Genomic DNA, 27,840 nt, shown 5'->3' with positions numbered 1-27,840 from the left:
CTTGGAACAGAAGTGTTTTGGATTTTGAAATATTTGCATATACCTGATGAGATATCTTGGGGCTGGGACGTGTATTCGTCTGTGTTCATGCTGCTGATAAAGACTTACCTGAGACCCGGCAATTTACAAAAGAAAGAGGGTTATTGTACTTACAGTTCCACATTGCTGGGGAGGCTTCACAATCATGATGAAAGGCAAGGAGGAGCAAGTCACATCGTACGTGGATGGCAGCAGGCAGAGCGAGAGCTTGTGCAGGGAAACTCTTGTTTTTAAAAACATCGGATCTGAGGAGACCCACTGACTATCACGAGAACAGCATGGGAAAGACTCGCCCCCATGGTTCAATCATCTCCCACCAGGTCCTTCCCACAACACACGTGAACTATGGGAGCTACAAGATGAGATGTGGGTGAGGACACAAAGTCAAACCATATCAGGACCCAAGTTTAAACATGAAATTCACTTTTGCTCCATATACACCTTATACGCACATAGCCTGAAGGTAAAATTTTATAAAAGATTTGTAACAATTTTGTGCATGAAAGGAAGACTGACTGCATTTTGCCCGCAATCCGTTACATGAGGTCAAATATGAACGTTTCCACCTGTGGCACAGTCGGCACTCAAAGTTTCACACTCTGCAGCATTTCAGATTTTGGAGTTTTTGAATTAGGAATGCTCAGCCTGTACTTTTATTAGTTTCTTGGGGCTGCAGTGACAAACACCACAGACTGAGTGGCTCCAATAGCAGAAATGTATTTTCTCACACTTCTGGAAGATGCAGGAGCATGAGCAGGGTGTGGGCAGGGTCGGCTCCTTCTGAGGCTCAGAGGAAGGATCTGCTCCAGGCCCCTCTCCCTGGCTTGTCGGTGCCGTCTTCTCCCTGTGTCTCTTCATATCATCTTCCTTCTGTGTGTATCTCTGTCTCCCAGTTTCCCCGTCTTATATGGACACCAGTCATCCCGGGTGAGGGCCTACCCCAATGACCTAATTTAAACTTGATTACCACTGTAAAGGCCCTCTCTCCAAATAAGGTCACACACTCTGATGTACTGGGAGTTAGGATTCCAACATATGAATTTTAAGGGGACATGGTTAAGCCCATGACACCATTTAGAATAATGAGGATTAAATAAGTTAACAGATGTGGCACCCTACTAACAAGGCCAGTAATGGCATTGATGCACTACAGGAATGGCCATCATTATTGCCATCATTATTGTCATCACTACTGACATTCAGCCCCAAGGATGGGGTATTACCTAACCCACTGGCTACAGCCCTGGACCAAGAGGCGGTATACCTGGGTGCACCCTGAGACCACATGCTCCGCTCTCGAGGTGAGGCTCTGTGCTACGCCCACAGTGTCCCTGAGCCCAAGACCTCATCTGACCAGCAGGAACCCCCACATCTCACCAGCCTCTCACTACCACTGCAGTGACTCAATGGGACAGCCCGAACACACAATACCTGGGAACACCGTGGGCTCTGACCACCAGTCATGCTTGAGGAGGATGATGCCAAGAGACACTGGCAATGCCCTCGCCAACTTCACAGTGCCTGCTTTGCCCTGAAGAAGAGTTGATGCGTTTTTCCAGACACTGTGGCTAAATTTGTGTAAAAAACACATTGACAGGTAATTCTGGGTGTTATTTTGTATGGTAGGAGAAAAGGATTTGTTTTCTCAAACGTGTTTGTTTCTCGTGATGAGAATAGGCTGATCCCAGTAGGGGGAGCAAAGCTCTTGTCTTCAAGACCAGGCGATGGGCCAGCAGGCATGGACCCGCAGGACTGCTGCAGCCACAAGAACACATTTCAATTACTGGAGCCGTGTTCTATGTTCCCAGAATAAATCAGTGGTTTGTCCCAGCTGAGGAGGTGAAGAGCCACTGGCAAAGCCAGCTGCACCCACCAGGAGTCTGTTCTAACCTCACCTGCTCTGGACCCGAAGTGTTCACTGTTCCCCTCCTTCAACCAAAATAATATAAGAAAGTACTATGCCCACGTATTTTAACTTGCAACTCATCCTGCAGGATATTCTCTTTCTGTATTTTCAAATGAAAATATGGAATGCCAGAAGAGTTAGAACACACCTCCTCTAGCCTTCTCAAGGGTTGCCCAGAGAAGAGAAGGCCCTTGAGGAAGGATCAGCAAGGACAGGGTGGCTGCCCACACCGGGCTGTTTTACATGATACCATTCAGGCAGTAATGAGCAGAAGAGACATACCATTCAAAAGCAACTAATGCCAAATCCCATGGAATTAAGAATCCTTTGACGCGGACACCACTTCCCCTACTCCACAGATATCAACAACTCTGCACGCAGTGACCCGTTTCTGAAAAAAACACTGTTCCCTAAAATGCTAATAGAAGGTCCAGGTCCACTGAAACATGAGTTCCCAAATCAAGTAGCTTAGTGCTTTGGGTTTGCAAAGATGTTCATGAACTTTTAATTCATTTGATATTTCCAGCGAGCTTTTGACTTTTCCCTCATTTTGCACATAAAAAGAAAAAAAAAAAAGAAGTCTATGGAAGTATCTTAATTTGGCTTCCCCAAGAGCAGACCCTGAGACAATGATTCCTATGCAAGTGATTTATTTGGTAGGTGAGTTTCTCGAGCTAAGGAAACAGTTGTAGACGTGAAGAAGTGAATGAAGTACAAGTGAAGGATTTACCACTCTGGTCACTACTGAGGTTAATGGATGCTTAATCCCATGGAGGACTCAGACAGTCACTGTCACACCCCTGCCTCATAGTTACCCAGAAGTAGAGAGCAGGGGCTGAGATCTACCAACTCTATCTCCCAAGACTGGGGGCAGCTCCAGGACAGGGTGCCACAGGACAAGGCTGAGAGGCTCCTCAAAGTCCCCATGCAAAAAGGGGCAAGGGTGGGGCACAATGGGGCACTAACAAGACCCTGGGCAGGTTCCCTTCACACTCATCCTCCTTCCCCCATAACCAGCGGTGCCCACATGCCCCAAGGGAAGTTTTCTGTCGCAGATGACAAACAAATGGTGTCTTCTGTAGATGAAGAATTACACGTTTCACATAACATTTTCAAAGCTTGATTTGTAGTAATTTGTCAAATAAACTCTCATTGAAGAAAGAACAACCTACATGCATAGTGATGGGTAAAATTCATTATCACACATGTACGAACTGATAAGAACCTTGACTCAGCGGGTGACCATGGGAAACCGGAGAAGCAAAGGCTTGCTGGGAGAGTCACGGAAAGGGAGAACATCATACAGGCATGGGGGATGGTATGTGGGGAGGAGGAGGAGACAAACTTGTCTCCAAAATGTCTTGTGTGGATGGCTGTAAAAACTCCTGACACCATGAACCAAAGAACTAAAGCTAAAGCCAAGAGAGGAAGGTCGGTCGGGAAAAGAAGCCTGTACAGGGGAGAAGCATGGATCTTCAAGGATCAGGAGGGCTTCCAGGTGGAAGTGGCCAGGATGTATAACCAGAGACCTGGCCATAGAAAATCCCATCAGGAGTAACACCAGCTCAAGAATCGCCTTCACTGCACAAGCTTGTGCTACTGCCCTAACCACGGACTTCCTAATTACCTGTTCACGGAACACTCTGCTCGGTGATTATTCTATTAAAGTTGAAATGCTTCAGGCCTCCTGAAAATAGCCCCTAAATCACTCCCCTTCTCATGCCAATATTTACTGTACTTCAAAACGCCAGACAGGAGGTTGTCATGGAAAAAGAACTTGGCTACTATTAACCTCTTAAAATATTCTTTTTATAGTGGGCTGTTTTAGACATTTGGTGACTGAGGATTTCTCCAGGGGCAATTCATCCTTCTCCCCAAACAAACCTCAGAGCACAGACTTTTCAGGTTCTGGGAAGACCAAAGTGGGTGACGCTGACCATGGCTGTTTAGTCTTCGTGTTGCTGTTGTTTCTGCATCCTAGCTAGAAGGTGAAGAAAACATCCAACATTTGGAGACTAACTCAAATTTTAAAATATTCCAGTGTTTCTCTGGCCAATATTGTCATAATCGTCCTCACATGGTCCATTTAAACCACCATTTCTTCTTACTGTGAAATACATGGGCTAAGACTTCGACGCGCCTGCAAAGGTCAGGGTATAACAGTTGTTGCTGAGTAAACAACTTCTCCAATGCTGAATGTGCAATTTTGGTATTTGTGTGTGTGTTGTGGGGGTTGGGGGGGTCTTTTTTCCTTTTCTTTCTTTTTTAATGACACTAAACATTTAACTCCTTCAAACCTAAAACGCACATCCTGTTTAAAAACTGAAAGCTTAATAAGTTAAAACCCCGATAAACTTAGGGTGAGAGGGAAAAAGGAAGGGGAAAAGGAAATTTGTTAAAACTGCAGGGTTTGTTTGGGCCTCTTCTCTTGTAATAGTCTTTTGTTCTGTCATTTTTGGAAACAGATTCAGGCAAATGGCAAGTAAGCAGACCTTACACATCCAATTACACAGATGCATTCTGAGAAGAGGAAGGAGGCAAGAAAAGGTTTAACTTAGAAAACAAAGTCACGAAGAATTTAATTGTGTGATGAGGAATGTCTATGAGCTCAGAAAGTGACACGATACCGAGAGAGGTTCATCAATCCATTAAGGAACAGGAAGGAGCCAACAAAGAAGGTATATCGGATCAGAATGTGCTGCATATTAACTTTCATGCCCCCAAAATCATTGGAGATTCACTTATCTCTAAACGCACACAAACACTTCAACCCAAAGACTCCTTGCTTGGCCAGTAAGGGTAAAAATCAAACATACATTTTTCAGGTATTTCGTGTTCATGTTATCTGAGGACTCCTGATGTTACGTACGATCCTGTCTGTTCAGGCCTCAGTATCTCTCTGTGGAACAAGGCACGATTCAGAAAAGATGTCCTCCAGTATCTCAAACATAGAAGGTGGATTTCATGCATCAAATCACCACTTACAACTTAGCCTAATTCAAGTCCAAGTACGACTTCATCCTTGACCTCTGCTTCTCAGTGCTGAGGACAGTCCCCTTCTTCATCTATCTTTTAAAATTATCAAAATAATCTTGTCATCTCCCTTCAATGATCAATCACAGTTCAAAGACCACCACAAATTCAACACTGGCATCATGATGGCATAAACCATGGAGACCAGCAAGGTGGGGCCAGGCATTAACCGAAGATCTTCAGGGCATGAACGCCTATGCTCAGTAATGGGAAGGGCATTGCCCTGCCTCTGGAAGTTTATGCTGCAGTTAATAAGACAAGTGCATAAATATTCAAGTAAAAGAGAATGGGGAAGAACCAATGTTTTATTAACTATCTGGTCTAAGTGTTAGAAGTTTTCCCTATTTCAGTGAATTTAACTATCCATAATCTGATGAGATATATGGCTTCACAGATGAGGAAACCAGTGTTCAGTCAGAAGGCTAAATAGCACAAAGTTTTGATATAGGAGGTAGAAAGAAAGTATTTAGGCAGGCAGTGAGGGCAAAAGAGTGTTTGGCAGAGCTTCCCTTCTACCAAAAATCTGCCCCCCAAAATCATTTCTCTTGTAACAAAGAACAGCCTGAAAAATGGAGCTATAAACAAAAATCAGGAGGCTAGAAGCTTGGATGGGGGATGCCAGCAGCTGCACCAAAAGAAAAGAGTTACCTGGGGCCAGGCATGTCCAACACGGAGGCTCTATCTTTCCTTTTCCGTTATCACGTGTACAGTAATAAATAAAAGGGCAACATGGCACAGCTGAGGCAGAGAACTCGCCTGCATAATAAAACATTAGGGCGGGGGCTACCAGAGATTTGCGTCCTATGCAAATGGCACACCTGGTCTAACCAGTCTTTAGCTCCCTGTGTAGATCAGGTATCACTTCCCCATCAGCTTATCTATAAACTCCCTGTATTTCACTGTGGATCCAACAACCATTTTTTCAGGACCCCTCTCTGTAGCGGAGAGCTATTCTCTTTCTTTCACCTGTTAAACTTCCACTCTCAACCTCACTCTTCATGTGTTCGTGTCCCTGTTCTCCCTGGCCATGAGACAACAAACCTCAGGTGTTACCCTAGACAACGAGGCTGTTTCAATTTCACATGTATTTAGTAAATGAGAGAGAGATTTTCAAATGCCAATCAAACACTGTCGCTAATGTTACTTCCACAATACCACACACTGCCTAGGAATTCCAAGAAAACACAGCATTTCCAGGTGGCCAAGTCAGGAATGCTTCACAGAAGAAGGGCTATTCATGCTAGGCTTTAAGGTTGGAGTGATGTTGTTATGTGAGTGAAAGAAAGTCTAGGCAGAAGGACAAAAGGCGGATGGGTATTCAAAGTCATGTGCCAGACATGAAGGTATGGCCTCAAGGATGTCATCCACTGCAAGATCCCTGCATTGGAGCTTTCCTCTCTTAGTGTCCTCTGGCTCTTAGGATGCATGCATGTCTCATCTCTCCAAATACATTACTGTCTCCTGAGGCTGGGTCTGTATCAAATACTCTGGATTGCAGGGACTCCACTTACAGTGCCCTGGACACAGTAGGCACTCAGTGCAGGTCTGTAAAAGTAAGTAGTCCACGTTCTAAGAGAAAAAAAAATGTACCTTTTTAGGAATTCAATCTGGAAAAGCAAACGCCTCCACTCCTCAGAAATTAATTTTTTTTCCTGGTCATATTGTTGCTGCACATGATCATTATCGTCATAAAGGTTTATTATCATAAAGATAATCGCAACACGTTAAATGCCTATGAAGCAGCAGACCTTTCTGTGATACAGTAAGGAAACCCATGGACTGATTTAACATCAGACTTAAAAAAAGAAGAGTATGTATTATTCCTTTTCTAATTGCTAAATTATTACGTTTTAAAGAGAAATTACACTAAAAGCCATAAAGAAAAAAAACACATATCAAAGAAAGATATCCAGAGGTCCAAGTTGTATTTCTAACAGCAAAGCAGATTTTTCTGAAAGCTTTCTTCAGTACCCCCCCCAACACACACACACACACACACACAATTGAAATTGGCATTATGCTGACCAATGACTTCATACAATCACTTCACTGCCAATTTCAAAATTAAGCGCATGCCAGCACTTTCTTCAGTTCTTCCTTCATGCTGAAGGAAGTAAACAAACCACTTGTCAGTGTGAATGTAGCAGAGAGCCTGAAACTGCCACAGAGCTGCCTGTCCATGGCAAAGGAGAAAAGAACTCTCATACCGCCACACCGGGGAACCCACGTACTTGCCAGGAACATTTCAGGTGTGGAAGCGCCTCGAGATTTACCTGGCATGACCTCCTCCCTTCACGGTGAGAAGAAATACATGCCTGATCTACGCAGAGAGCAGGTCAGTGCTGTTCTGTCTGAGAATGCTCTCTCTACACAACAACACCCCCGAGTCATGACTAATTTCTCCTTCGATTCCAGATGGCATTATCCTTCCCCCGTTGTGTGTTGTGACCATCACTTTCCAGAACACAACCTTGGCCACTCTCATTGCCTTTATAAAAGAGCATCATCCAGGGGCCCAGGTGGACTAACCCCGACTCAAGTTCTCTAACAAAAGTCAAAGTCCCTTCATGGTATGCCTTCCGGGTGTCGGAAGCCACCTTCGGCTGGGCTCATTTTTAAAAAATAAGATTCTCAGAGTTGATCTGGGAACCTCAAAGGGTTTCACTCTGTTGCAAAGATTCCATGCCAAAGGCACAAGGGTCTTTGATGTACATGGTCCCTAGTCTACTCCAAGGGAATAAAAGGAAAAAGAGGATTTTAGGGCTTCACTGAACAATACAGTTTACTTTTCCTCCACCCATGTATCCCTTTAGTTCTCCCGTGGTCTCCATTGCCATGAAATATCCTCCCGGATACCAGGGGCAAGACATTCATTTCTAACTCTTAGAATCACAGAACGTGAGGGCTGGAGGGTCTCTGGAATGCAGGCCACCCAGAGGAGACAACACGGAGCGGCGCTGTCCGGTCCCCACACGAGGGCAGGGAGGAGACAACACGGAGCGGCGCTGTACGGTCTCCACACGAGGGCAGGGAGGAAACAACACGGAGCGGCGTTGTGTGATCTCCACATGAAGGCAGGGACAGGTAGCCCCTTGACTGCGATCCAAATGCCTATTTGGTAGTAGGCTAGTCCCGGGGAATCCAGGGGACTCTGGAACTTCACTTGCTGATCCAGTGCGATGGTTTCCCTGTCTTTTCCCTCTGGAACTCATGCTGAAACTTAATCCTCAATGAAACAGTATAGAGGGTGGTGGTGATCTTTTAAGAAGTGACTGGGTCATAAGGCATCTGTCCTCATGACTGGATGAATCCATTCACTGGTCATGGATGAACAGATTAACGGGTTATCACAGGAGCAGAATAGCTGTCATGAGAGTGGGTCTGTTATAGAAGCCACTTTGGCTTTCTTTTGTGAGTCCCTTGTCCTGTGATGCCTTCTGCTGTGCTATGATGCAGTGTGAGGCCCCCCACCAAGAGCCCACCCCATGAGGTCACCTGATCCCGGACTTCCCAGCCTCCAGGACTGTGAGAAATAAACTTCTTTTCTTTATGTTACCCAGTCTCAGATACTCTATTACAGCAACAGAAAATGAACAAAGACATCCAACAGCAGCTCTCCTAGCTGGATGTGCACACGCAACGGTACATCATGATCCCTGTTTTCCTAGTAATCTATTAAATAATCATGCCAATGAGCCACACTCCACTTTCACTTCCATCCTGCCGTTCGGTTTCTCTGCTTCCTTTTTATAGACTCCTGGCCATGCCCCAATGTCCCACTGAGAGAACAAGCTGTGAAAGTTACAAGGCTTCATGAGATCGGAACTCCCTGGAGTTGCAGACAGGCTGGGGCGCTTCTCATGTATCAGATCACCAGCCTCACACCCAGTGCTGTGACTTGGCCACAGGGATGTGGAAGCCCTGTCCTCTCACTGAGGGAGTTTATTTGGAATGAGTCAATGAGGTGCTTCACCAGGAGCATCACGTGTTCTGTGCTCCAAGGGCAGTAAGAGAGTGCTCAGGGGAGCAAGCACTGGAGAGCAGTAACTGGAGCCCCATGCTGCACCCACAAGATGATCTAATGCACCATTTAGGGAGCTACTGGGTAAGAGAGAAGCTTTTAGGGAGCCATTGGGTAAAAGAGGAGCTTTGGAAGAGTGTCCAAGCTCCTTTCAGCAGGGCCCACTCTTAACCTTGATCTCTGCACAGCCCACCCACTGCTACCTTGCAGGTGAGATACCAAACCCATGCCCTCCTCTGCCTCCTCCTGCGGGATCCACAGAAGCAACTGCCTGATTGGGAAGGCAGCCAGCCTGGGACCCTCTAGGAAATCCACGTGGACAGTCCCCCAGAATCATGGACACTGACCTTCCTTCAGTTTTGTCCCTCAGCGTCCCACACACTCCCCACCATGACACAGGAGAGAGGCTACTGCATTAGCTCAAGGTGCTAGTCACAGTCCAACATTTGTAACTCCCAGAGGCAGCCAGCACTCCACCAGGAACGACCGAAGTGGCCACACGGGTTATCGCTCAAGGTCTATGCTGAGAGCGCTGTGAATCACTAAGACATCTGGCTCGACAACCTTAACCAGCTGCTCTGCCTAAATTGCAACATTCTTTTTTCTCCCAAACTGGGTGGTCACCTGGGTGCGGGGGAGGAAAGCAAGGCAGGCTTGCCCTTGTCCATGCGTTTGTTCCATCTCTGGCACGGCAGGCAGCTGAGTTACTGGGCTGTGCCCTTCAATCACTTCACTTTGCTTTCTGTCCCTTCACCAGCCCAGAGCAGAGCCCTGCAGAAGTGACTGCTGAGGCCAGGCAGAGCGGTGATCAGGTTCCACCTTCCAGGAAGAGAGAGCGTGCCTGATGCCCCGTGGTGCCTGTGCATGACAGCCTGGCTGCAGACTACTGTGTGCTTCCATCTGTCACCTTCCAGTGCAATGTGACAGCAGCCCTCCGGCGATCCATCTGCTTCCCTGGAGCTCCATCCCGACTCCCCCACCGCATTCTGTCGTCGCCTAACTGGGCACATCCAAGATTAGGCAGTCTCAGCTGCAGCCCCCAGAAGGAAAGCTAAGAGCCTCACACCAAGCTGCTAAGAAACAGACATGTTGAGATTGAGTGGTGAGAGGCGGGGAGCTAGTGATGGCCCACAGTCCCTGCAAGGCAATATAGAGTGCTAAGATTGGAAAAGGGGTAGGAGGAAACAAGGACATTTTCTTTTACTTAAAAATAAAAGCATTTGCAAAGAGGTAGCTCTCAGAATATGCCTTTCAGTGTCCTCTGGGATCTTAGCAGCAGCCTAGAACCAGAGGGCTCATAAAGTCCAAGTATTTAGAGAGATGACAGTGCCATTCAACCCCAAAAGCACTTGTTGAGGTGCAGCTCTATGCAAAAGTGTGCAGAGTTGCTTGGAGGAAATACAGAGATAAACCATGCGGGGTACCCATTTCCTGCCAATCCCATAGCAGCCTCTATGCAGTGAGCTCTCTGAGACTGGTGTGGTCAACGCCAAGGTGGGCATCAGGTAGACCAGTTCCCCTCTTACTAAGCACAACATCCGGCACTTACCCGCACACAATCACATCCTTCCAGTCACACTTTGCACACAGTTTTGCACAAATATAATGCAAAAGGGAATTGTTTTAAAACACAGTTCCTTCATTCAGCAAATATTTACCAAGTGCCTTCTGATCTCTGAGCACTCTTAACACCGGAGCAGGTGCCAGGCCTTCTACACTGAGCTCAGAGCCCAGATGCAGCTGGTAAAGCCCTACATGCAGGGCAGAGGGATACAGGATTCAACAGAGGCAAGCACGCGGGACAGAGAAGGGGCTTCTCAACCAGAAGAGCTCCCACGAAGAGCTTGTTGCAGACACTGGACCAAGGGGAGGGAAGAGCCAGTGAGAAACCATAGCAGCAAAGGGCTGTCCAGGGCCACCGATTATTCCTTACATTCCAGTTGGAGTGTGCTGGTGGCCCAAGAGTAAATGAGTCTGCAGCCAGGTCAGGAGCTTCCTCACAGGTTCAGGAAAAGAGTCCAAACTTTGCTCCTGCTCCTGATGCCCTGAGAACTACTGATGGAGTTTTCAACAGAGAATATTTTAATACGCTTGTCATTTTCGCATGATTTTCTACAGTCTGAGACAAGGAAAGCAGTCAGAACTTTGCTGCAGGTAAGTAATAATTTGCAAGTGCCCTGCATATTTTTCGTAGCATATGTATGTGCTGAAAGCTTATCAGACAACGTATGAGGGAGTGGACTACAAACCACCAAGCCTCCCAGAAGCATGCAGGGTTGTTCTTACATTGAAGCTGAGCAGCGTACCAGGATGCCACTAGATTAGAACAGAGTATCCCGAAGCCAGACCTGAGATGAACAGTGGGCCAAGCAAACAAAAATCTCGGTCTAAGATCCAAGAGACCCACATTCAAGACCCTACTGCATATTAAATTCATGAGACCTTGGACCATTCCATGGTGCCGTAAAGCCTCAGTATCCTCATCTGTGATTTGGGTTACTGAGAACTGCCCTGCTTCTCACAGAGCTGTCATGGGGATCTCTGCAATAACCTACAGAAATGACATCCAAAAAGATGTGTGGGGTACAGATGAGATTAGAGAGCTGAAAGCTGCTTCTTCCGGAGGCATCTCTGACTCTCTAGTTTGGCTATTTCATGACCATTTCAGGTACACACCACGGATACAGAGGAAGGTGACTAGCCTCAAGGAGTTTATAGGAAAGTAAGTGGCTATAACTGTGCATATTATCCCCCGCCCCCTAAAAAAAAAAACAGAAACAAGAAAAGAATTTGCTAGTCGGCAGCCAGAACTCCTTGGTGTCTGACACAATCCTCTATGAATCAGACAACTCCCTTAACATGTAATCTGGGCTATTTTAGAACCCCCAATAAGCTTTCAATGGGTTAGGAGGGATCACCTTATTTTTAAAGGTCCTAGAGGGCTTGAAGCCATGTTGTAATATTTTTATAGCCTCTTTCAGAGTCAGGAGCTGTACGGATTTTGTCCTCACTCTGAATTTAACTAGTACTTAAGTGTGCTGATTATAGCTGCAAACACACTTCTTGTTCCAGTGTGTGGTTGGAGAGGTGGACAGGGAAGAAGCTTTGGAAATTTACAGCACAGAAATAGCATGTGGTCTGTCTGCCTGAAAAGAATCAATCCTTCTGTGGCAACAGCTAGAAGACCAGCAAAGGCCCTGTAGCAAACAAAAGACAGCCATTAAAACGGGGCTTCTTGTCACCAAATCCCTGTTTTGGGACACTGAACAGGCTGTTCCAGTCCAGGAGACACCAACAAAGCCAGGAGCAGCCACGGAGCTAGGGTGCAACAGACAGGACAAGTCTGGCTGGAAACTCGGGGGGCATCCAAGCAAAACATTTAGACACAGTGATGATTGTAAAGGAAATAATTAAGAAAGAAATTGCACCAGACACTTCCTAACTGGTTTTGCATGAAGAAGCAACTCTATTTGGTTGTGGAAATGAGCTGCGGAGGGCAGGAGGGCCTGGAATGGGCTGAGAAGAACAGACTTGATCTAGCCACTGGCCAGCCCTGGGACCCCCGCAGGTCTCCGATCTCGCCTCTGTAACATGAAGGCCTTAAATGTAAAGGATGCTCTTTTGGGTTTCATGGAGGGGAAGCACAGAGGGGAAGCCTTAGTTGATGGGGGTCACAGGTGCCCTAAACTTATTCCCATCTCAGCCTGAGCTGAATTTTATTTTCATTTATTTTTAAGATATTGGGCTTCCATAAGACTTCCTTTGGAAAATGGATCACCACAAAACTACTCCCCAAATTTTGAAAACTCTGTACTGCATGCTCTCTATGATTTCCTTTAAGCGTTCGTATTTGCACACAACAGTGTTGCCTTACAGTAAAAAAATCAAAAGAAAAAAAGGTTTCTTATCTTACCCTAACAGACTCTGTCATTGTGCTATGGACACCCTAATAAACATGTCTGATAATGAAATCCTGATTTGTTCCCAAATTTCAAGTCACACAGAAAAAATAGGGCAAAGACGCATCTATTTTTAAAATAACACTATCTTTTGGAGAAGGTAGCGCGTGGGTCACCTTATAAATGTTGACATATGTTTACTACAGAAAATAAAGTTTAAAAAAATTATAGAATGAAAATAACCTAGAATATCGACTTGATGTTACCAGTGCTATGTTCTTTCCACATTTGCAAAGTGTGTCACATGGCTCTGGACTCACACGTATGTAAGATCTCAGTCCTTCATCTAGTTCACATGATCATAAAATATTTTTTCTACACTGAAAATCTGTGCCTGCTTAATTGGAAATCTACATAAGTGTCATGAAAAACCTATCAGTGAAGAGTTCCCATCTTCTCTGATGCTCCATCCAAATTATTATACAGGCTTTGAACCAAGGGGCCACCTACGTCTTCAGTCCCAACAAAATCAACAATTGCAGACATCCACTTCCCTCATTATGATGAACTAGATTCTATCAAGATCCTTCCCACCAGAAAATAACTAAAGCCCAGTTAAAACAGATTGAACTAAAATATGAATAAGCTTATAAACCTGTAAGTGGACTACAGAATTCTAAGGCTCTTAGGGTTTTTAGAAACTGAGAATTGGAGGCTTTTTTTTTTTTAACTTTCTGTGCACATAGAAAAATATCAGTGGTGTCTACTAAGAGAAGAGAAACAGAATGTATAACTTCCAAATTATAAAAGAAAAAAGAAGTAATAATATAAAGAAACAAATATGTACTTAAAAAACAGGAAACAGCATAAAAGCATGTGGAGAAAAAAAACCAAATATATTAAAGATCATAAAAAATAAATGGATTAAGCTTGATAGCCAAAAGAAAGAAATGGCAAAATTAAATTTTAAAAACAGATAAATATACCTAAAACTATAAGAAATTGGAGAAATTAGAAGTCAAAGGATGGAGAAAAGTGATCAAGAAAAATGCCAATCAAAAGAAAGCTATCAGACAAAATAGGCTTTAAAGAATAAAGTCTAACTAGAGAAAAAGAAGGTAATAATTATAAAAGGTTTAATTCATTAAGAAGGCATAAAATTCTAAGTTTGTATACAAATAACTTCAAAATATACAAAGCAAAAATTACACTTACTGAGAAAAATGCCAAGTACACCATCGCACTGAGAAAACTCATTATATATGACTTTAAAATGGGAAACATGCAAACTAGTAAAAATGTAGAAAACATGAAAAGCACCGTAAACAATCTTGATGTAATAGATTGTAAAACCCAGAACCAATACACTGGGAATTCACAGTTTTCTCAAAAAAACAAACAAACAAACAAAAACAGAACATTCACAAAAGCTGACATTATACTGAGACATAAAGAACAACTCAGCAGACCATGTGTTTTGACCTCAATGCAATTAAGATAGATGTCGATAATGAAAAGATTCCCCATGTTGGAAAATTTTGAAAGACTTATCAGTAACTCATGGATTATAGAAAAATATGTAACTTTAAAAATATGTAGAACTGAACATTAATGAGAATATTATTTAAGAAAACGTATGAGACGCCATTAAAGCAGTAGTGAGAAGAAAATTTTTTTTTGAGATGCAGTTTTGCTCTTTTGTCCCAGGCTGGAGTGCAGTGGCACAATCTTGGCTCACTGCAACCTCCATCTCCTGGGCTCAAGTAATTCTCCTGCCTCAGCCTCCCGAGTAGCTGGGATTATAGGCGCCCGCCACCATGCCTCGCTAATTTTTGTATTTTTTAGCAGAGACAGGGTTTCGCCATGTTGGCCAGGCTGGTCTCAAACTCCTGACCTCAGGTGATCCACCAGCTTCGGCATCCCAAAGTGCTGGGATTACAGATGTGAGCCATTGCGTCCAGCCCCAAAAAGAAAATTCATAATCTTAAATGCTCATAGGGCTAAAAATTATTGAGTTGTTTTTAGCTGAACAAGTCAGAAAAGCAACTACAGCCTAAACTCAAGGATAGCAAAAGAAGACCTATAACACACAAAAACAAAAATAAACAAAACACAAGGTAAAGTTACAGTACAGAGGCTCAACAAAGCCAAGAGTGTTTTCCTTTGAAAATCATAATACATGCACAATCTGGCAGGTTCATTGAGGAAGAAAAAAGAACAACTGTATTGTAATAAATAATAGAAGAGATTTTAAATCTGTGAATAATTTCATGCTAATTAAATTGAAAAGCAGGGAATTATGAACACACGCCTAAAAGAATACCATTTAACCTGGGTAGCACGGTAAGATTCCATCTCTAAAACATATATATGAGTGTGTATATGTATATATAAAATATAAATACACATCTGGATTCTATTTGCTCATTTTTAAGTTTTTTCTTAAGTTATATATATAAACATATGTTAACATACTTTTTAATATATAACATATACATATATACATAAAGCTTATAAGAAAACTGACTCAAGAAGAAACGAGTGCAAATAATTTTATGAACTTTGAAAACAATTGACTAGAAATATTCCTACAATAAAATCACCAGGTCTCGTTTCAGTTGAGTACTACCAAAATTTCAGGAGCAGATAATATAAATTGTACACAAAATCTTCTGGTAAACTGGGAAAAACAGGGGAAAAAAAAAAACCCTCCCTCTTCAATCAGACAAAAACAGTTAAGGAAAGAAAAAATATAGGCCAAACTCTCTCATGAGTAAAGAAGCAAAATATGAGCAAATGGAATCCAGATGTGTGTCAGATGTGTATTTAAACAAGCTAGATTTATCTTAGAAGTATAAGAGAATTTAACGTTAGAATATACTGTAAGTGTAATAGAACATTAAAAAAAAAAACAGAACCATATGGTCCTCTTAATAGATGCAGAACAGGCCTTTGATAAAATTCAGCATGCATTTATGATTAAAAACATAAAATACAAGTCGACAAAGTAGAAACACAAGGTAATTTCCTTAACCTAACAAAGGACATTTACAAAAATATGGCGGCAAACATATTCTTAATTAAATTAGAACATTCCCTACAAAACTCAGGCTGAAGGAAAAGATATCTGCTATTACTTCAATTCAATATTGTACCTTGGGCTCTAATGCAAAAGAGAAAACAATAAAAAGAAAGAGAAACTATAAGAATTGAAAATGAATAAACAATAATTTCATTATTTAAAAAACACAGCATACGTACAAGAATCTATAGACAAAATATTAAGAATACCAAAGGTTTAGTAAAGTGACTAGATGCAAGATCAATATTAAAAAGGTAATTATATTTATACATTCCAGCAAAGATTCCATTTCCAAGGGTATAAAAGAAACTAAGGTGCTAGGAGCACATTCAGCAAAAGATAAGTAAGGTGTATGGATCTAGAGAAAAGTACAAAACATAGACATTTAAGACACAAATACATGGATGGTGATAAAATGTTCATGGATGAGAAAAGTCAGTATCACAGAATATGCCAATTCTTTCTAAACTGACCTACAGATTTAATGCAATCCAAGCAACTTCCCAACAAGGGTTTGCTGCTGTTGTCATTGGTGCTGTTAGTTCATAAACTAACTCTAAAATCTCTATAGAGGGCAGAGGACCAGGTATAGCCAAACGCCATCAAATAAGAGGGAAAAGGCTGAAAGCCAAGTGCCAAAACTTACTAGAGAGCTGGAGTCCTTAAGAGCATGCTGCATTGACACAGAGGTGGACAATCTAACCAAGTTAATAAAGGAGACACAGGAAAAAAAAAACAAAACAAAAACATGAATACATGGAACTACGACACATAACAGAGTGTGTATTTCAAATAAATAGAGAAAAAGGGCCATTCAATAAATGTTACTAGGTATTGTTTTTCCTTATGAATAAAAATCATATTGGATTCCTCCATCACACACAAAAGTTAATTCTAAATACTTTTAAAACTATTAAATATAAGAGAGTGACTTATGACCTCAGAATACAGAAGACTGTATTAAATAAAAGGCCCTAACTATAAATGGGCAAGGTTGATACACTCAGCATGTTAAAATCAAGAACTTCTAGTCATTAAAAAGGTAACTTACAGAAAGTGAAAATGAATCGCACAAACTGGGAGGTAATATTTTTAACACAGGAAACTAACAATAGTCTTCAGAATACAGGAAAAATGTGTTCAAACCAGTAAGAAAAATACACTCCAATAAAAAAACTAGACCAAAAATACGAGCAGTCATTTTACAGTTTAATGGTGATTAAACATGGGAAAGGAAGCTCAACATTACTGGTACCTTAAATTCATCTTACTATTAATTTGGCAAAAATTAACACACCTAATAATGCCGAGTGTTGGGATAAGAAAGGCATAAATTTTAAAGGAAACTCTTATTCACTGCTGATGGCAATGTGAATTGGCATGATCACACTTCAGAAATCATTACAGCATTTTCTCGCACACTTAATCATTAATTAGCTTTTATTTTTCAGGCCCAGCTGTGCTCTTCCTTGGTATATAATCAAGAAAAAAATTGCACCCATGGACCAGGTATTTAGGAACCAAGAATACTAATAGCAGACTGTTTTCTGACAGTAAAGATTGAAAATCATCCAAGCATCCAATGGCAGGAGAATGCTTGAAGAAACTGATGCTAAGATGATCAAATATCACACAACATGAAATGAATAAATACAGTTACACAAAACATGGTTAAATCTTAGAGAACACTGAGTAAGCAAGTCTACCTATAGCACAATATCATTGTTAACAAGTAAAAAGATACGAGGTTTAGCAATAAAGAATGCTTAAACTAGCAAGGGAAGATTAGTAGGTAGCTCAGGGGAAAGGTGGGATGCCAGGGCAGCAATATATGGGGGCACCATTCACATCGACAATGCTCTCGTTTGAAAGGAAGGTTCACGGATATTTGCGAATGATGCTCCAAAACTGGCATAACGCAGTTTTTCATGTGTCAAATTCTACTGAATATAGCTCTTTAAATGCACTGCTTAAAACAGTAATATGGCAGAATCCTGTTCTGATTAAAAAGCGGGTATCTTTTTATGCCTCCTAAATTTTCTAGAAGGGTAAATAAAAATAACAATAATAATGGTGATGATGATAGTGGTTTTCTCTGGGGAAGAAGGTAGAAAATTTAAATTTTTACTTAATACACTCTCTGTAGTTTAATAATTTTACTGTGTATGTATATTGATTTTTAAAATAAATTATCCACGATTACTTAACTAAGTAATTCCTTAGAGAACTTTTAGAACTCAAAGACAAAAGTTAAGATTAAGAGCAAAGACAGATCCTGAATGAATTTCGAAAATCCAATGTTGATTCGTCAATGAATTGAAAGAACATAGAAACGGCCTGGCTGAGTGCAGGTCTCTGAAAGGGAAGTCCCGGGTAACGCCCACACCCTACTCACTCCATGGTCTCTTCGAGGAGAGACTCAGCTCTGTGCTAAAGAGGCCTAGACTGCCTCCAGGGTCAGCTCGCAAAGTCTGTGGATTTCATGATCCTTTTAATACAGAGCATGTCCTTTAATTCCTGTCCTATATAAGAATCTACCAGAAGTTTCTTGATTTCCTTAAAAAAAAAAAAAAAAAAAAAAAAAGGAAAGGAAGGGGAGGGGAGGGGAGGGGACTGAGAAATTGCCTTCCCCAGGTTAACTCCTTCTTCAAAGATTCTGAAATGTGATTTTTTCCCCCATTCTGGAAACATTTATGTACAAACCTCCTGCTTGTAGTTAATCCTCACATTCAGTTGACTTATTCACATAGTGGAGAAATGTTTAACAGCAGGCTCTTCATTCTGATTCTTTAAAACCTCAAATTGCATCTGACTTTTTCTTTCTGGGAAGTGTTGGTGATAATATGACACTCTCTGGGGCTGACTTTAGCCGGCACCGAAGTTTTCAACTTGAATTGGGCAAAGAGGACCCAGAAGAGAAATGAAAAGCACCATGTGGTCATCCCGCATGGCCTACGCTTTCAGGGATGGACAGGCACCCCAGAGCCCACTGGTGCCTCTCCTCTGTCCCCAATGACCTCATCCACTAATGGACTTCACAGTCATGTTCCTAGTCTCTGCAAAATAATTCATCTGATTTCAATATGTGCTTCTTCCCACAGCTGGACACCATTATTTCTGGTACTCAAGATCTCTTCTGAAGCACATGAAACACCAGCTGATAGCCCTTAAAATGACTCCTCCAAAACACCAATGTCCAGAAATGATCCACTCCACTCCCACCACGCCCATGCCCATCTGGACCCTGGAGAGTCTTGCAATCCTAAATCACTTCCATTTGGAATCAAGATATTTTCCAAGATGTTCTAATCTTCCCTGCTTTCCTGGTGCTAAGAGTCACCTCCTAAGAGTCCCTCCAAAATTTTTACCAGGCAGACAGGTATGTGAGATTTGGAAATGGAGCATCCTGGGCTTGTTTCAACTCCACCAATGGCCCGTTGCCTCATCTTGAGCAAGCCTTGTTCAGTCTCAGTTTTCTCAGCTGGATGGCGGGAAACACCACAGCTCACAGGGGCACTGTGTAAGCTGGCGAAATAACCACGCAGACAGAAGTGCACTTAGAAACATCAAAGTGATAAACAAATGATCTCCGTCTGCGATAAACAAATGATCCCTGTCCGCGATAAACAAATGATCGCCATCCACGATAAACAAATGATCCCCGTCCGCGATAAACAAATGATCCCTGTCCGCGATAAACAAATGATCGCCATCTGCGATAAACAAATGATCCCCGTCCGCCATAAACAAATGATCCCCGTCCGCGATAAACAAATGATCCCTGTCCGCGATAAACAAATGATCGCCGTCCGCGATAAACAAATGATCCCCGTCCGTGATAAACAAATGATCGCCATCCGCGATAAACAAATGATCCCCGTCCGCGATAAACAAATGATCCCCGTCCGCGATAAACAAATGATCTCTGTCAGCAGCAACCATGAGGTATTTCACGCATCCCTAGACCTCCGGGCAGGATCCAAACTTGCGTGGCTCCAGGAGCTTGAGAATCAAAATCAGCCTCCTCTAAGGTTGTCCCTTCTCTCTGTGCTGTGACAGAAGACATCCCTCAGCCAGATCTGGATCTCCCAAATTCCTGCAGCCCTGCAGCACCATCAGTGTATTCTCCCCTAAGAGAAGAAAACACGTAGACCATCTCCACACCCAGTCTTCCCTGCAGCTGGGAGCAACAGAGCTCGCTGGTATCTTGTTTGTATCTGCTTTTCCACCGTTTAGCATGGCTGCACCAGCTGCACACACTGACCTCCTTCCCTCTTCCCTCGGGACCTAGACTGGGCTGCAGGTGGTCATTTTGTGTGCTTTTAGTTCTTAGCCCATAGTTAACATGTGAGTGGCTAATATCTGAATGTTGATCACACATTATGAACAATTTCCCCATCCTTCAATACATCTGATCCTTAGAGACAGCATCTGCCATTCCCATTGTACAGTGAACAAATCCAAGAGGGATGTGGCTTCTCCAGATCACGTGGACAGGACGGGGCGGAGCCAGGCCTCACCGACTCTCCAGCTCCACCTCTTCCCACAGACCCTCTCATCGGCACTGTGTGGCCTGCAGCAGAGGCTGTCCCTTTTTTTTTGGCTTAAATACAGCTTAAAATAATTTTTAAAAACTACTCAGGCCCTTTGCACGCGCCCTCAGTTGCCATCAAAAAAATTCGTAAGAACTACAAATCACTGAAAATGATGTAACTTCTGGCATATTGCCTTTTGAAAAATAAGTCAAGGTCAGTTGAAAACGATTTAATTTTGGCCTATCACTAAGTTTTATATATATGCAGAAACTTTCTTCTTGGGCAGAAATTTTATAGCATTCCTTTATCTCTCTGAAACCATATTAGCATTGTTATTCTCCTGACATAATTTTCACTTCATGTAATGTAAGCTAGGATTCTTTGTCTGTATTTTATCAGCGGAAGTATTTTACTGATTTTAAAAATTAAGAAAAGTATTAATTTTTGAAATAGCTTGTTACCATAAGGTTCCAACTATTAAAAATTACTGCAATTGTAATGATTATATAATTAATAAAAACAGGATAAATATAAAATTAATGTATATTTCTTAAATCTAAAAATAAACTTTTATTGAAAATAGAAGAATTTGGATTTTTTTCTCTTTAAGTTTGTATATCTACAGATAACTATTACTTATATGTATAACAAGACTCAATTCAAGATCAATTTTGTTCCAATTTTTCACTTTTATAGCTATAATAACTTCACTACATTGTTCACATACATACACAGATGGACTAGAAGATACACTGTAAAAATGAAACTCAAGTCCTGAACTTCTACATATATGCCAAAAATCACATAGTAATCAAAGAAAAACTAACTCTAAGTGATCAGCTGACAACTTAATCAGCAGATCTTCCCACAAAAGTAAACCTTGGGGAACCACCAGATATGTAAATAATGAACAACCAAGACATTAGTCATTCAAGCCCAGTTTCTGGGAAATACATCAAGAGACTATACTAAGACTTTATAAATAATTGTACTCATTACTTTTTCACTTAGAGGCACCTTGTTTAAGTCAATATACTCAGAACAAGCCTGGAAAAAAATCTTAACACATGATTTTATTATTAAAAATGTTTCAATTACATGTTTGTCAATATTATTTGTATATTTAGCTCATTCTAATAACCTAAGAAACAAAGGAGGTTCTCACTGTCAAATCGATCAACCCTATGTTCTATCAGAAGAGGTTTCACCTTATTTTTAAATTCAAATAAACATTTTTACATTGACTATATATTTATGTACATATAATTATAGGTATTTATTTATATCATATATATTTACAGAGAGAGAAAGAAACAAGGAAAAGTAATTTTTAAAGCACTGAGAGATAAATTATGAAACATAACTCATAAAACAGATTATTAAAATCAGTAAGGTCAGGTTTAAATCAAGATTGAGGTGATTGAATTATGTTACCCATTTTATAACAAATTATAAAGGCAAGATACTAATGGTGTTCTCATTTATACTTAATAAAGCAGTGTTAAATTGAGCTAAAATTAGAAGTTATTGATGAAGCTGTAAGTCTGAGAGTAGGCATGATATTTCTTTAACGAATGTATATGCATGCGTCTATGAAGCTCTGTTGTTAGGCTTTTGGGAATAATCAAAAGAAATACATGTTTAAAATAAGGACAAAAATACATTTGTTTTTGTTAAGCCTCATGACGCAACATTTCCTACTAGGTCTTCTTCCCTTTATCCCAGAAGCAGATATCACCCAATCAACCATCCAGAATCCTTTTGTTTTGAATCACATCACTACCCTTGACACATCTGAATGGTTCTCCCTGCCCAGGAGACAGATTCTACCTCCTCGCGACAGGAAATCTTCAGACTCCAGGCTCCAAGCAGCCCCCCAGCCCTGCTGTTCCAGGGCCCAGGTTCTCCTCATCTCTTTTCTTCACAGCAGGCTCAAAACTGCCTTGGTTGTGAGAATTCTTCTAACAGTCAGCACCCATTTCCCATTGTCTTAGTTTTACTCTGGCCTGTGCCCAAGTTTTGGGAACTGGAGTCCACATCCTCAGCTTGTCAACATTACCCAAAAAAAAAAAAAAAAGAAAATCAACAAAAAAACCCACAATCTTACAAACAGAAGTCGGCCTGTGTCTCCTCATTTATCCTGGGGGCCTCAAGCATGGGACCTTGCACATCATGGGTGCTCATTAAATGCCGACTTGATCTTTCTAGAGAAATCTATACTGCCATAGCAAACAGGCACTTGCTGTTCTCTTGCCAGTAGTTCTCTGGCTCCCTCCAATTTGGCAAGTATACACACTCGGAAGGCTCAGAGAAGAGTGACCCAGCAACAGACTGACTTAACACCATAGCCTAGAGCACAGAACATGGAGGAAAAGGGCCCAAAGTGCTGGAAAACAAAAGAAAACAAACCCCAGAAAACTGTAACTGAGCTAAATGTGGAAAATGTGGTTACAATTGGTTTTAACGATACCATCAGCCGCTGCATCTCAGAAGAGCATCTCTGTTTCCATTTCTAAAAATACTGCTCATTTCTCCACGTCAGGAACTCTGAAACCAGGAGGAACTAGAGCAAGGTATCGATCTTTTCGCTTCCAGTTCATGCTTTAAAAATGACCTTTGCCCTAAAGGCCAACTAGCCAAAGGCAGACCAGCAATGAGCCGGCCACACAAAGCTGCAGTTCCCAAACGTGGCCGGTCCCAAGGCTGAGTGATGGCCAGGGCTAAGGCCAAGTTTTTAACTGACGATTTCTTTTTAAACTACTGCTATTTCCCGCTTGGGAAAAACAAAACAACAAAACCAAACAGAATAAAAACCTGTATTTCAGATTTAGCTACAACGGTCATAGAAGGCTGGACTGAGGCTGGTTTACAGTCCACGAAAATCATCTCTCTTTATAAATCCCGAACACTTATAAACATCTTTGCTCACGCTGGAATGTCATTTTCTAGTATTTTGGCCATTTCACCATGACTCTTTTGTGAATATGAAGCCATTTCACAGTTCTTGGAATTTGTTTGAGAGAGATTCCCAAACAGAGCGTCCTGGGAGGTGGGCGTGGCCAACAGAGAGAACAGAGAATTCCACTTGGCCTCAGGATGAGTGTTCTCCAGGGTTCTTTAATGTCTCCCTCACACCTGAGGCGGCCCTATCTCGGGACCAGCAAAAGCACTGCAGGGAAAGATGCAGTAATCCTAGTATGTTAATGTTAAGATTAAAAAATAACCATAAAGTTAGAATGCATTTATTTGCCAAGGAATGGAAGAGCAAGTGGGAGGGGAAACTTCAGATGTCAGCTTTCTTGGTGGCCACATCGGGGCCACAGTGCCCCAGCCAGGAAATGCAATAGTGACACCTTAGCAATGCCTTTTCATCTTAGCAATTACCCACCAAAGGGGTAAGTAGGCAATCGGGTAAGTGGAGGGGCAGATCTCTCCAGCAGCCCTTTTAAAGTACGGACAATGAAAACGTGAGGCAGGATGACTAAGAAGCCGAGCTTTTGGGAGGAACACTGGAACCCGCGGCACTCGCAGACACCTCACATTCCGGATTCCTCACACCACCTCAGATCACTGCCTGTGCCATTGCAGGTCCCTTCTCCATCGCCCCGGCCCCACAGTGCTCGGCCTCCTCCCGCATCTCCAATGGCTCCTCCTCTGCTCCTTCCTCCCTCAGCCCTGCTGTCCTCGCTCCTCACTTCCCTGTCTCAGTGCCCTCTGAGATTAGGATCCTCTCTCCCCGGCACACACTACCAACTCCAGCCACTCTTTCACTGTGTCCCCCTCAGCTTGGCCAAACGATCTCTCAATTCTTGATCTGCACGCGTCAGCTCCCCAGCAGGGCTATCTAGAGAAGCATGCAGTCACCAGTGGCTCCTTCAGTCTGCGGCCAGGGCTTCGAGAGGGCTGGGAAAGCTTCAGATGACCGCTCTGCACCTCCGCCTCTCTAGAGGGCTTTCTGCTGCCTCTTGGTCTCTGCAGACTTCCAGTCCCTCCTCCATGTGGCATGCTCAGATGCTAGCTTTGACTCCCATTTCACAAAGGAAGGTCGGCAATCAGAAGAGAACTGCAGAGCCTCCTCCTCCGAGCACCGCCCATGCATGTAGCCATCATTTGGTCCATCCCCACTGGCAACTGTCCATGTTCCTCCTAAAGCCAGTAACTCCACTTGTCCACAAACCCATCTCTCTCGCCTACTCAAGAGGTGTTTTCAGCAACCCTCCATCCCACATAATCAATATTTCACTCTCTACTCAGTCACTCCCATCGGCATCTAAACATGCTGATAATGCTTCCAACTGAAAGACAATTCTCCTGAGCTTATTTACCCCACCAGATACCACCTCAAACTCTGCTCCCTTTTGCGCAAAGCTCAACTGAGTTGTCTACAATCCCTGTGTCCACTACCTCCCCTGCATTCTTCTCTCCAATCCAGCGTGTGTGGCCACAGCCACCGGACCACTGGCCCCAGCACTGACCTGAGCCTCCATTCTCAGTCCTCTCCATGCTCCTGGTTTCCCTGCTTCCTCCCTGGTTGTTCCCTCTTGTTCTCCTTTGCTGGCTTGTCCTCTTCTGCTCCTCATGAAGCTGGAATGCCCCAGGGCCCTGTCTGTACAACTCCTCTCTTCTTTCACTGGGGATCTCATCTGATCTTATTCCTTGAAATACCAACCAGAGGCCACAGACTCCCATCACATTTCCGGCACAGACCGCCCTCTTAAACGACCAGCTCTGGATAGGATCACCCACTCGGCATCTCCATGTGGATGGTTTATAATCTTCTCACACTCAGCAAGTTCAAAACTGAACTCTGAATCTCTTTTTTTAATTGAGACGGAGTCTCGCTTTTGTCACCCAGGCTGGAGTGCAATGACGTGATCTCAGCTCATTGCAACCTCCGTCTCCCAGGTTCAAGAAATTCTCCTGACTCAGCCTCCTGAGTAGCTGGAATTACAGGCATCTGCCACAACTCTCAGCTAATTTTTATATTTTTAGTAGAGACGGGATTTTGCCATGTTGGCCAGGCTGGTCTCGAACTCCTGACCTCAGGTGATCCACCCATCTTGGCCTCCCAAAGTGCTGGAATTACAAGCGTGAGCCACTGTGCCCAGCCTCTGAATCCCTTTTTGCACCCAAACCTTCTCTGGCTGCAACCTACTCCATCTCCACTGGTGACAATTCCATCTAGTTACTCAAACTAAAGTCCCTGGAATCGTTACAGACTTTCCCCTTTTCCTCATACTCACAAGCACTCTGGAAGGATGTGGTAAGGGCTTTCTCTTCAAACTGTATCCAGAATGTGGCCACTTTTCCCTGCTACTGCTGCTGCTATCCACCTTCTACAATGTCCTCTGAGATCATCTCCTGAACTCTACCCTTGTCCTCCACCCTCTCCAATATCCTCTGAGATGGTCTCCTGGACTCTACCCTTGTCCTCCACCCTCTCCAATATCCTCTGAGATGGTCTCCTGGACTCTACCCTTGTCCTCCACCCTCTCCAATATCCTCTGAGATGGTCTCCTGGACTCTAGCCTTGTCCTCCACCCTCTGCAACATCCTCTGAGATGGTCTCCTGGACTCTAGTCTTGTCCTCCACCCTCTGCAACATCCTCTGAGATGGTCTCCTGGACTCTAGCCTTGTCCTCCACCCTCTGCAACATCCTCTGAGATGGTCTCCTGGACTCTAGCCTTGTCTTCCACTCTCTCCAAAGTCCTCTGAGATGGTCTCCTGGACTCTAGCCTTGTCTGCTGCCATTTGCAATATCCTCCAAGATGGTCTCCTGGATTCTTCCCTCTCCTCCACCTTCTACAGTTTATTCTCAATGTAGAGGCCAGAGTAAGCTGATTAAAATGAATTAGACCCTGCTTCTCTGCTCAAAACCCTACACTGATTTCCCATCATGACCGCAGAATTCCCTAATAGCCTGCCATGGCAGGCACAGTCAGTCCTCCTATGTCCCGCTCAGTCCCAGCTCACGGCTCTGTGCTGCGTCCTTCCAGGCACGCTGGGCTGGGTGCTCCTCCAGCTCTGTCTGTGTGCTACAGCCACCAGTCCTTCTCTCTGCAGCGCTCTTGCCCAGATGCTAAGTGGCTAGTTCCTGCACCTCCTTAAAGTCCATATTCAATTTCTCCTTTAGAGACCTCCCTGACCACTCCACTTAAAACTGCAACCTGCCCCGTCCTACTAAACGGGACTAAATAGTTTACTTTTTCTTTTCTCTACAATATCTAGGGCTTGTTGCATAGCATATAATTTGCTTCTGCTACTGTCAAATGAAAATTATCTGTCTCTTCCTGCCTATCCCAACCCCCATCCTCCACCTGTACTCCCCACAAACACAGAATCTCCATGCGAGCAGGAACTGGTGCTGCCTCACTGTGTTCTGAGTTAGAGCTGTGCCTGGCACACGCGCGAGCCCAATCCACGTGTTCTCTAGTGAATCAGGGAGATCTAAAACAGGAGTCTCAAAAGATTGTTATAAGCAGCAAATGAACAAACCTGGAAATCTTTCCAAAGTAGAAATAACTACAATGGCATAAAATAATGTGTTGAACACTATCTTAAAACTCATTCCAGGGAAACCTACTAGAAAACTGCCTATACAGTGTGGCTTAAGAGGTATAGAAAAATCCACCCAGGCAGGCCGACCATCTTTTCCAGCAATGGCCTGAGATTCCACTAAGAAGAGATCAATGAAGGTTGGCAAGCCTTCATTCTCCAAATTCAAAGTTACCTCTGAGAAGTCCAGAGGGGAGGAGAGGCAATGTCTTCCAGCCAGGTCCTGATGTCCTACTGTGCTTATGCACACTCAGACAGCTCTGCCCTCAGGTCAGGCGCCCATAGGGAGAAGCGGGAGAAGGTCTCCGGCACCAGGGCTCCCTGCAGAGCTGGGGGATGCTGGGGGCATGTCAGAGTCAGCAGAGTGCTGGATGCCTAGGAAACAAGAGAAGAACACAGGCAGTTAGAGCAGCAGGGAGGAGAAGAGCAGGGTACAAAGCCTTTCTTCAAGCCCAGAGGAAAGGCTACTGACATTAGAAATCTTATCCAGCCAGACAGTTGTGAAGCATAATAGAACACCGGAGAAAAAACTGAGGTTTACTATGTTTAAAAAAATCCACCAAGAAGTTAATGAATAAACCCATCAACACAGAAAATTCTGAGATAACAAACTGTCCCCTCAATCTTCATTCTGTCCCCTCCTTTTCAATCACAGCCATTCAGCTTTGCCCAGTGAGTCTCTTATAGAGAGAGGTGCAAATCCACAGAAAAGCTTGCTTTTCAGGGCAACCATGAAAAAAAGAACTCAAAAGAATATAATAAAATAAAA

At 43.2% G+C, this 27,840-nt stretch overlaps 1 protein-coding gene across 4 annotated transcripts in view; it reads right to left on the bottom strand.

Moving 5' to 3' along the window:
- Positions 1 to 27,840, bottom strand: part of RNF144A (ring finger protein 144A) — a 127,201-nt gene that overhangs the window by 77,806 nt on the left and 21,555 nt on the right. For 3 of the 4 annotated variants that reach the window (XM_007971574.3, XM_038006518.2, XM_038006515.2), the window contains exon 2: positions 27,247 to 27,446. The exons of the other annotated variant lie outside the window; for it this stretch is intronic. The gene's annotated coding sequence lies outside the window, so the exon portion shown is untranslated. The remainder of the gene's footprint in view (positions 1 to 27,246; positions 27,447 to 27,840) is intronic. 4 annotated transcript variants of the gene reach the window in all.

This window comes from Chlorocebus sabaeus, chromosome 14 (assembly GCF_047675955.1).
Source record: "Chlorocebus sabaeus isolate Y175 chromosome 14, mChlSab1.0.hap1, whole genome shotgun sequence".
Taxonomy (NCBI): domain Eukaryota; kingdom Metazoa; phylum Chordata; class Mammalia; order Primates; family Cercopithecidae; genus Chlorocebus; species Chlorocebus sabaeus.
Note: the sequence above shows the minus strand (reverse complement) of the source record. Positions and strands in the feature narration are given on the sequence as shown.